The following is a 9971-nucleotide window of genomic DNA, read 5'->3' on the forward strand; positions in this document are numbered from 1 at the left end:
GTTTGCAGGTGAATTTTTATTTAAACATCTGAATGTTATCATTTCCTAAATTATTTTCTCATACCTATTATTTCTTATTCATATATTTTCTTTTGTTGTGTGATGAATAACCAAAGTTTACTGGCTTAAAACAGTAGACCAGTAGACATTTTTGTCTCACAGTTTCATAAACCAAGAGTCCAGGCATTGCTCAGCTGGACTCTGCTCCTGGTCTTGAAAGCCTGTATAGCCAAGGGCAGCCTGTATTTTCTTCTGATGACATGTCTGGGGAAGGGTAGGCTTCTATGTTCATTTAGGTTACTGTCAGGATTCATTTCCTTGTGACTCTATAACTGAGGTCCCTGGGTTCTCCCTACTGACATTGATTTGAGGTCACCATCATGTTCTGGAGGCTGCCTGTGGTTTCCTACCAGGCGGTCCTCCCACAAACCCTCTCACCACATGGAAGCTTGCATCTTCAGGGCCATCAGGAGAATCTGTCGCTCCAGTGGCTAAGAGTCTTATATAACACACATAGTCATGGGAGTGTCATCCCAAAATCTTTGTCAGGTTCCACCTGTACTCCAGAGAAAAGGAGTGAACTAAAGTGTGACTCACTGGGGGTCACCTTACAATGTTCTCAGCACATTGTCTAAAAAATGCCTTTATTCATTGCATTTTCATTTTAAATTTTGAAATCAGAAGAAAATGAATTTAACAATAATGGCTGTATAACCATGATGCTAGCCTGTTATGTATTCATCTTTATAATGGCATAGGAAAAGAGGAAAGACTGAAGAAAAGACCCACAAAAAATGATAAGAACTCATAAGTGTTTCACTGGCACTTTAACTTTGACAGAGAAAAAGAATGTTTCTTGATACTTGTAGATATGTTTGGTTGGACTAGTTTAGAAGCTGGTTCACTTGCTTGGTTCTGGGTCATGATTTCTCTCATTATTTAAGAAATCCAGATCTGACTCTCAGTCTATCGTGGGGCTTATGCTAATCCATTTGCTTGTATATACCTGTGTAGACTGATCCTTATTCTCCACTGTCTAGTGTCACTGGCTTTCACCTTTTGTCTGTGACTATTCATTGCTTCTCAGAGTCATTATGGTAGTTACTATCTCTCTCTCTCTCTCTCTCTCTCCTCTCTTTCTCTCTCTCTTTTATAAGTGTGGCTGTGTGCTTTACAGTATATTTTCAATGTCTTTTACCTAGTATTTCTTTGACTTAAGAGAAAATATGGGTAGCTATGTTTTTGCTCACTGTGCCATCATGACAAGTAATCTCACTTATCTTTATAAGGAAGTGGTGTTTTCTAGTGTTTCTTCTGACCAGCAGAGGCTCATCTTTGCAGGCAAGCAGGTGGAAGATGGCTGCACCCTTTCTGAATACAACATCCAGAAAGAGTCAACTTTCCACCTCATCCTGTGCCTGAGGGGTTATATGCAGATCTTCCTGAAGACCCTGACCTGCAAGACCATTACCCTGGAGGTGGAGCCCAGTGACACTATTGAAAATGTGAAGGCCAAGATCCAGGATAAAGAGGGCACCCCCCTGACCAGCAGAGGCTCATCGTTGCAGGTAAGCAGCTAGAAGATGGCTGCACTCTTTCTGATTACAACATCCAGAAAGAGTCAACTCTCTACCTTGTCCTTCGCCTGAGGGGTGTCTGTTAATTCTTTAATCTTGAATTCTTAGTGCCCAATGATGGCATTGCTCTGGACTCTAGTCATTTGTCCCAATTTAAGTTTAGAAATTACCAGTTTCAGTAACAGCTGAATCACTGGTTTTCTCAATAGCTGTTCAAAATGTTAATACAAGTTTTGTTGCATGGTAGCATAAAAAAAAAGTTTTATTTTAAAACTTATTAGTGCCTTCCAAATTACCAAACTAAAAGACATTTTCAAAGCCATTACCTTCACTGATTTTTTTACAGGTTTTTATTATTTTAATCTGTGTTTAGCACAGAGAAGATCCTGGATACATTTTTTTTTTTTTTGGAATAAATAAATCAATGAAATCTCACTCATAGACTTTTCTTGTTTGAGAAAGCATTTTCATGTTCTCTATTTTCCTCTCTTACTACTTTTAAAAAAAAGATTTTATTTATTCATGAGAGACACACAGATAGAGGCAGAGACACAGGCAGAGGGAGAAGTAGGCTTCTCGTGGGGAGCCTGATGCAGGACTTGATCCCAGGACCCCAGGATCACAACCTGAGCCAAAGGCAGACACTCAACCACAGAGCCACCGAGGTGCCTCCTCCCCACCTTACCGCTTTAATGTAGTGTGCTATATCCTCTACATTAGCCATCCATTCACTCCTCTTATTTTTCTGTTTTTGAGCCAGGAAGCTGTCCTGTGTACCAGTGACCTCATTGCTCCCCATCATCTGATTGGATTTATCCAATGATAGGTACCAGTAGAAGATTGAAGGGAGCAAGTGGTGAAAGCATTTATTATCTCATTGATAATATAAGGATTGTTGGTGGTCCTGTTTTAAGTTATCTATTACTTTACAGCAACTTTTGTCTCTAACTCCAGGTGTTGCTGTCTCCCTATCCTGGCAATGCCACCCTTCACTTGTCCTATCAGGTCCTAGAATGGTAAAGGCATTTCCCCCCAGAACTTCTCTCCTTTCACTGTTGGTAAATCCTTTTCCCATCCTTAGCTTTATAGATGGACTCTTCAGTAAACTTCCCCAATGATACCATTTGTATATTACATTGGTTTCCAGCTGGAACTCTGATTTGTATATGGAAGTTTCACTGAAGTTTTGTCCTTATACTTAGTATGTTTGGAAGTAACAGTAATCTTCTAAATATATCTGTGCTTCAACTGTTATGAGGTGAAAGACTTAATCTATCTTTACAGTTCAAATGACCATCTCTCTAGCACTTCATATTTAAAATTTCTGATACTGGGGATCCCTGGGTGGCGCAGCGGTTTGGCGCCTGCCTTTGGCCCAGGGCGCGATCCTGGAGACCCGGGATCGAATCCCACATCGGGCTCCCGGTGCATGGAGCCTGCTTCTCCCTCTGCCTGTGTCTCTGCCTCTCTCTCTCTCACTGTGTGCCTATCATAAAAAAAAATAAAAAAAAAAAAAAAAAAATTTCTGATACTAAATTCTCATCTATATCCATTTATATAAAGACTTAGTCTTCTTGAATTTCTTCCTCCTTTGCTGCTAATGCATTCCTCCAGAACTCTAAAATTATTATTTCTAGTTGGACATTATAATAAAAACTGAATAGTAATAAAAATTGAACTGTTTTAAATTATTTTTTTAATCTAAGCTTTTTTAATTTAAAGCAGTCAGACTAGCCTTTCTAGGGAGTGCATGGCTGACTAGGTCAGTAGAGCATGTGACTCTTAATCTTGGGGATGTGAGTTCAAGACCCATATTGAGTGTGGAGTCTACTTAAAAAATAAAAATCAAAAAAAGATTAACCTCTCTAAATTGAGACTTAGATCTGTACTGTCTTGTATGGTAGTCACTAGCCTCATATGGCTACTAAAATGTCAATTAAATATTTTTTAATTTTAAAATTTAATTTCTCATTTATACTATCACTATTTGAACACTTGATAGTCAAATGTGATCAGTGCCTTCTGTTTTGGCTGTAAATATGAATATTTCCAACATTGCAGACAGTTTGATTGGCTTAGATCACCACAGTTCTCTTTTCAAAAATAATCTGTGTTTTTCGATTGCCCACTAATTAATTACAAATGCTTTTATCTGGCATTCAAGGCCACCACAATCTTTTCATAATTTGCTTAGCCTAGATGATTATTGAAAAATAACTTTAGAATTTTATATTAAATTGAAGAGTATGGACCTTTTATAATCATATATAAGGAATAAATTATCTCTAAACCACCTTTAAAATTTTTTTCTTCTTTGGTATATACTATCTTTTTACATGTATTTGGCCTATTATATAATGGTTAATCTGTGAGGTGTTTGTGATTTAAAGTAGTATAATACAACCTTTCTCATAGAAATTATTTAATGTTGGAGTGAAGAGAGGTTTTGACAGGTGAACCCTTAAGCAAGCTATATACTAGTGATTCAATTAGAAGTTAATCACATATGTATTTAACATTGGTGCAAAATTTGTTCACTTATTTTAAACTAGATCCTTGAGGGTTTATATGGTCTCTCTATCACCTAATTTTATAGGAGACAGCGTTTCTGGATTCCTTTAACAGGAAGTTTCATTACTATATACTTGCTGCTGAGTCGACCAATTTTCTTTGCTTCTCTGTGAAGATCAACGGTCAACAACTGGAAGCTAAGCCCATTTGTTTGATTGCTTGGTCTCATGTATAACTTTTTTCATGTTTATTTGCACATGTAGTAGTTCATAAAAGTTACAGTGAACAAAGACTGAATTTTAGCCTGTGATGAGTTTTACAGGGAAAGCCCTGTATGATCAGGTCCAGTTCCTTTTATGTAATCACCTGGATTGGCAGGTTATATACCTGTGGTTGAAATGGATGTAGGTTAGGGCTAAGAAAATGTTGAAGCCTCTGGATATTGAATGTGGAAATAAAAGCCCCTATCTTCTAGATAAGCCTAGAAATTGAGGTATGGACTGGCTTCCTAGAATGCATGCTCAGTTCCATGACCTATAATTTTAATAAGAGCTGAGTAAATGATGCTGTGAGAAAAAGGGTATACTTCTTAAAGTTTCTAACATAAAGTAGACTAGTTACAGAGCTGTCTATGGAGTTAATGAATGAAATTCTTCCCTACTAGAAGCTGATTTATTTTAGTACTAAGTCTGAATGTCAGATCAGAAAACTTTGGCTTTTTTAAAAAAAGGAACTTTGGCTTTAGACTAGTTAATATAAACTTGATCCAGAATCAAATTAAAACTAAATAATGGACAGTTAAACATGCTGAAGTGTTGAGCGGGTGGAGGGGGTGAGGATGAGTTTAAAATGAAGGGGTGGGAAAAATCACTTGTTTTAAAATATTTTATTTATTTATTTGAGAGAGAGAGCAAGCACAAGCAGGGAAGTAGCAGGTAGACGGAGAGGGAAAAGGAGGCTCCCCTCTCAGCAGGGAGCCCAACCAGAGGGCTAGATCCCAGGACCCTGAGATCATGACCTGAGCCAAAGGCAGACACAACCTACTGAGCCACCCAGGCACCTCAAAATCATTGTTATTAAGTATCTTTTTTTCCCATTCTGATATTCAACATTACTAAGTCCACTTTGTTGGGGTTCTCAGATGATGTCTAGACAACCATGACTATTTCAGATAACTGTAAATCCATCCCAGTTTCTAAGATTTTTTTCAGAAGTCCTCTTGCAATTCAGTCTTTCTAAAGGGTGGTACTGCCAGTAGCATTAGAATGAGAATGTGGGAATCATTTCAGGCTCTCTGGCAATGTCAGTAATATTGTTATGGAAGATGGAACAGAGTGTATTCATTAATGATCTGCTCTATGATCCTTAGTAGTGAATGAATTGGAAGGCCCATCTTCTCTTACCTACAGAGGTGGCCATACGTGTAACGTTGGCTGCTGGGTAAATAGCCAACCTGTAATTTTGTTATCTAAGTAGGCAGAGGTTATTACTAATAGAGTATCAGAGAAAAAGAACAGATAGGATGATAAAAGTTGTATCTTCATTACAAATTTGCTGCAAGAGAGAATAACCCCTTAGCAACTACAGCAGGTATTCAGAATACCCCGGAGGACCTAATGTTGTCAGCAAAGGAAGATAAGATTATTTCAACCTTCCTGCCCTGAGGCTAGTCTTTGGTTATTAGGAGCATACTACCATTCCCATGAGATGCATGAATATAGACTGATGAGGGAGTCATTAAAATCTATGGTTGACATTAAACACCACTAGGTTAAAGTTGCCTCTGTGTGTTTGTGCAAATATATTGGACTCCAGTTTGTACATTTTGGTTTAATTAAATAGGAATCTAGTGTAGAATCAGAACAAATTTCATTGGATAGCGCTATCAAAATATTCCTATTTATTCAATAAAATAGAAAGTTATCTATGCTGAAAAATAATAGATGTGGAAAGTTGCACATAATTTTAGTTTTTGTTGATAAGAAAGGGAAATTATGAAGTTTGCCTTTAATTAGAATATTTCAAAACATAATTGACAAAATGTTTTTAAATGTCATATTGAATAACGTATACCCAAAAGGCAGTTCCTTAAAAGTTTTATCCTTTGGTTTTTAACTGATATATATTGAAAACTTTAATTGTCCTAGAAAACAATGCAGTTATGTTTAAAAGAATTTAGCTTTACCTAACTTCTCTGCCTTGACTGGTGAATGGAATTTTTTTCCAGCTAATGATCTAGCTAGCATAGGAATAAGTTTTAACACCAGCTGGTTGGGCCAGCAGGGGAGGGGGGGGAGGGGGGGACTTACTTTAAAAAACATGGAGGGAAATAGCCATTTTTAGCATAAAATATTTCTCATAATGATGCTTTTCTGTCATGAGACTCTTTCTCATGAGAAATGCATTCTTTGACAATAAGCATGGAATAGAAGAGATCAATTCATTATGCAAAAATTAACATTATTCCTGCAGCAGCACTTCACCACTTAAGTCTAAATTCAATCTATTCCATCACGGGTCAAAATACCCTATTTCCATCCATCTACCCTTAACGAAATTTATGAGGCAGAAAAGACAAGTAGCTCTATGTTTTTAGATGCACTGATTAGTTTCTGAAGAAAATGTTCTGTTTGTTTGGTGCCCCAGAGATTTTCATATTCCAGGGCAATAGAGCACACGGAGATTTTGGATGAATGAAGAACATGTTTCTTTTGCATAGTGAGAGGAAGTTTTCTGTTAGGGCAAGTCCAAAGATCTCAAACTCATTTCTCTAGAATTATCTTTGCCTGAATACTCTTTGAATTTATATTTTTTAGTTTCTCAATATATATTAGCATGTTTCACAGACAAAAGAATTCAATATCAGAACTTTGTTATACTTTGTTTTCCTGAAATTGAATAAAGTAGTGATTCATGATTTTTTTCATGTTTTTTTGCTTTAAATCAAAAGCTACTTGTTAGAGGCCTATTCTTTCATTGTTTCTTCTCCTCCTCCTTTTTCTTCTACTGCTACCTGCAGTAGAGTTAGATGTTGAATACCCTTATTCACTACCACACCTTATATTTCAGGAAAATGACAAATAAAGTGAAGAGGGAATGATAAACAATGCATTTATTCTTCTCTTTTTAATTTATTTTTATTTATTTTTACATATTTATTTTTTAAGTGATTAACAATCTTTTTTTTTAAGATTTTATATATTTATTCATGAGAGAGAGAGAGAGGCAGAGACACAGGCAGAGGGAGAAGCAGGCTCAATGCAGGGAGCCCGACGTGGGACTCGATCCCGGGGTCTCCAGGATCATGCCCTGGGCTGCCCTCTTCTCTTTTTTTAGTAAAAAATTAAAAGCAAATAATATGACTAAAATAATAAATAACAATTCTTTAATTTCTTGGAACTAATAGATCCTAACAATTTTTGTAATATTTGCTTTATATTTTCAGTTAAAAATATAAAACATTACAGATAAAGTTGAAATGTTTCATTTTTTTCTCTTTCTAGGTTTAATTGTCTTCCCCTCTTAGGACTAACTATGATTGATTGTATTTAGGTGATAAATCCTTTATGTTAAATCTTAAAAATGTCTACACTTAGCTTCATTTTATTAGCTGAATCTTATTTTTTGCTGATTAATAGTTTTCTGTTATTCTAATTTGTTTGTTGATTTTTCCCAGCTTTTAAGATTTTTCTGTTTATTGTTTTTTTAAAGACTTTATTTATTTATTTGAGAGAGAGCACAAGTTGTGGAGAGGGAGAAACAGGGTTCTTCTTGAACAGGGAGCCCACAGGGGGCTCGATCCGAGGACCCTGGGATCATGACCTGAGCCAAAAGCAGCCACTTAACTAAGCCACACAGGCGCCCCATTTTTCCTCTTTCTTTTTTTTTTTTTTAAGATTTATTTATTTATTTGAGAGAGAGAAAGAGAGAGAGAATGCATGAGTGGGGAGTAAGCAGAGGGAGAGGGAAAGAAAATACTCAAGCAGACTCCCCACTAAGGTGGAGCCCAACACAGGCTTTAATCTCAGGACCTTAAGGTCATGACCTGAGCCAAAATTAGAGTTGATGGCTTAAACAATGGAGCCACCCAGGTGCTCCTTTCTCTGTATTCTTGAAGCTTTGTTATTTCACTATGATATAACTGTGTGAAAAAAAAAATATATATATGCCCCTCTTGCTTGGTATTTGGTGTGCTGTCCATCTGAAGAAAGATGAATGGAAAAACAATTTGTTTCTTGTCAATTTTGGGGAAAAAGCTCAGCTCTGATCATCTAGAATATTACTTACCTATAATTTCTGCTGTTCACTCTTGCTAGATTCCCGTGTATGGGTGATGGAACTTCTCAGCTGAACTATATCTCTGCACTACTCTGTTACATATGTCTATTTATGTGCTGCAGCTCTCTTGAAATACACCCTGTTTTGAAACTGTATATATTTTTATTTTTTTATTTTTTTGAAAATATATTTTAAAAATAGTTGTGTATGCATGTACACATAGAGATATCTATATATTTCAATCTCTACACTCACACATAATATCAGGTTCAGTATCCTTCATGCAAGAGTTTTTTAATAAAATCTGTTTCATCATTTCCTATTACTTATAAGCATTATCTGTGTGTGTGTGTACATACACATGCCTGTGTGTACATGTATTCTACATATATTCTGTCTTTATTGTGACGTAGCATTGGATTTCCACATGTGAACTCATAACATCATCTTAACTAAAAATTTGAAGTTTAAATATGGGGATGTTTTAGAGGCACCTGGTACTCAGTAAAGCATGTGATTTTTTTTTTTTTAAGATTTTATTTATTTACTCATGAGAGACACAGAGAGAGAGAAAGGCAGAGACACAAGCAGAGGGAGAAGCAAGCTCCATGGAGGGATCCCGATGTAGGACTTGATCCCAGATCCTGGGGTCACGCCTTGGACTGAAGGTGGTGCTAAACCGCTAGGCCACCAGGGCTGCCCAAGCATGTGACTCTTGATCCCATATTCAGCATAGAGATTACTTACAAAAAAGACAGAAAGAAAAAAGAAAAAAAAATTAATTTATTCATTTGAGAGAGCACAAGCCAGGGGTAGGGTCAGAGGGAAAGGAGAAGCAGGCTCCCCTCTGAGCAGGGACCTCAACATGGGGTATAATTCCAGGACCCAGGATCATGACTTAAGCTTGAAGGCAGATACTTAGCCTACTGAGCCACCCAACAACCCCAAAAACACAAATATTTTTTAAAACGTGGGGATGTTTTCCCCAAGTGAAATTTGGAAACATTTTTTAAATATTTTATTTATTTTTCATGAGAGACACAGAAAGGCAAAGACAAAGGCAGAGGGAGAAGCAGGCTCCCTGTGAACCCCTCGATCAGGACCCCGGGATCATGACTTGAGCCAAAGGCAGATGCTCAACCACTGAGCCACCCAGGCGCCACAGAAACATTTTAATAATACATGAGATAGTTTCTTTTAAATCTTGATAATCCTATTCCCCATTACATCTTTGATGTACTCTGAAATCCAGTGGAAAAACTGAAACAAATATTGTGCTTTGTGCTTATAGTAACTTAGTGAGAGGCAATAAAACATGATTGAGACCAAAGTTCCAAGAAAAACTTCCCAGATTCCCACTTGGTTCTGTGTGCCTTTGTGCAATCATTAAGTACTTTTTTGCCCTGGATTCCTCATCTGAAAAGTAAGGATATCAGTATTTTTCTACAGGGTTTTTCCAAGGGGTGATGACCCTATACATATGTAAGGCAATTCGAAGAGCTCCTGACATATAGTACATAGTGAATGTTCAGTACATTTTAATCCTTGCTAACATAGGGTTAATAATTGTAGTTCTAGGCTTATGGTAATTTAGACACTATTACC

General features: G+C 36.8%; 1 non-coding gene across 37 annotated transcripts in view; it reads left to right on the forward strand.

The window, feature by feature from the left end:
* LOC140638065 (uncharacterized) overlaps nucleotides 1-2313 on the forward strand; it is a 62616-nt gene extending 60303 nt beyond the window's left edge. For 20 of the 37 annotated variants that reach the window (XR_012035203.1, XR_012035214.1, XR_012035196.1 and 17 more), the window contains 2 exons: nucleotides 1342-1568; nucleotides 1924-2031. This is a non-coding gene — a transcript (uncharacterized protein). Of the gene's footprint in view, nucleotides 1-1341; nucleotides 1569-1923 lie in introns of all 37 variants that reach the window. The other 17 variants (XR_012035200.1, XR_012035195.1, XR_012035197.1 and 14 more) reach the window with 5 other exon arrangements.
* The last annotated feature ends 7658 nt before the right edge of the window (nucleotides 2314-9971 follow it).

Source organism: Canis lupus, chromosome 8 (assembly GCF_048164855.1).
Source record: "Canis lupus baileyi chromosome 8, mCanLup2.hap1, whole genome shotgun sequence".
NCBI classification, from domain to species: Eukaryota; Metazoa; Chordata; class Mammalia; order Carnivora; family Canidae; genus Canis; species Canis lupus.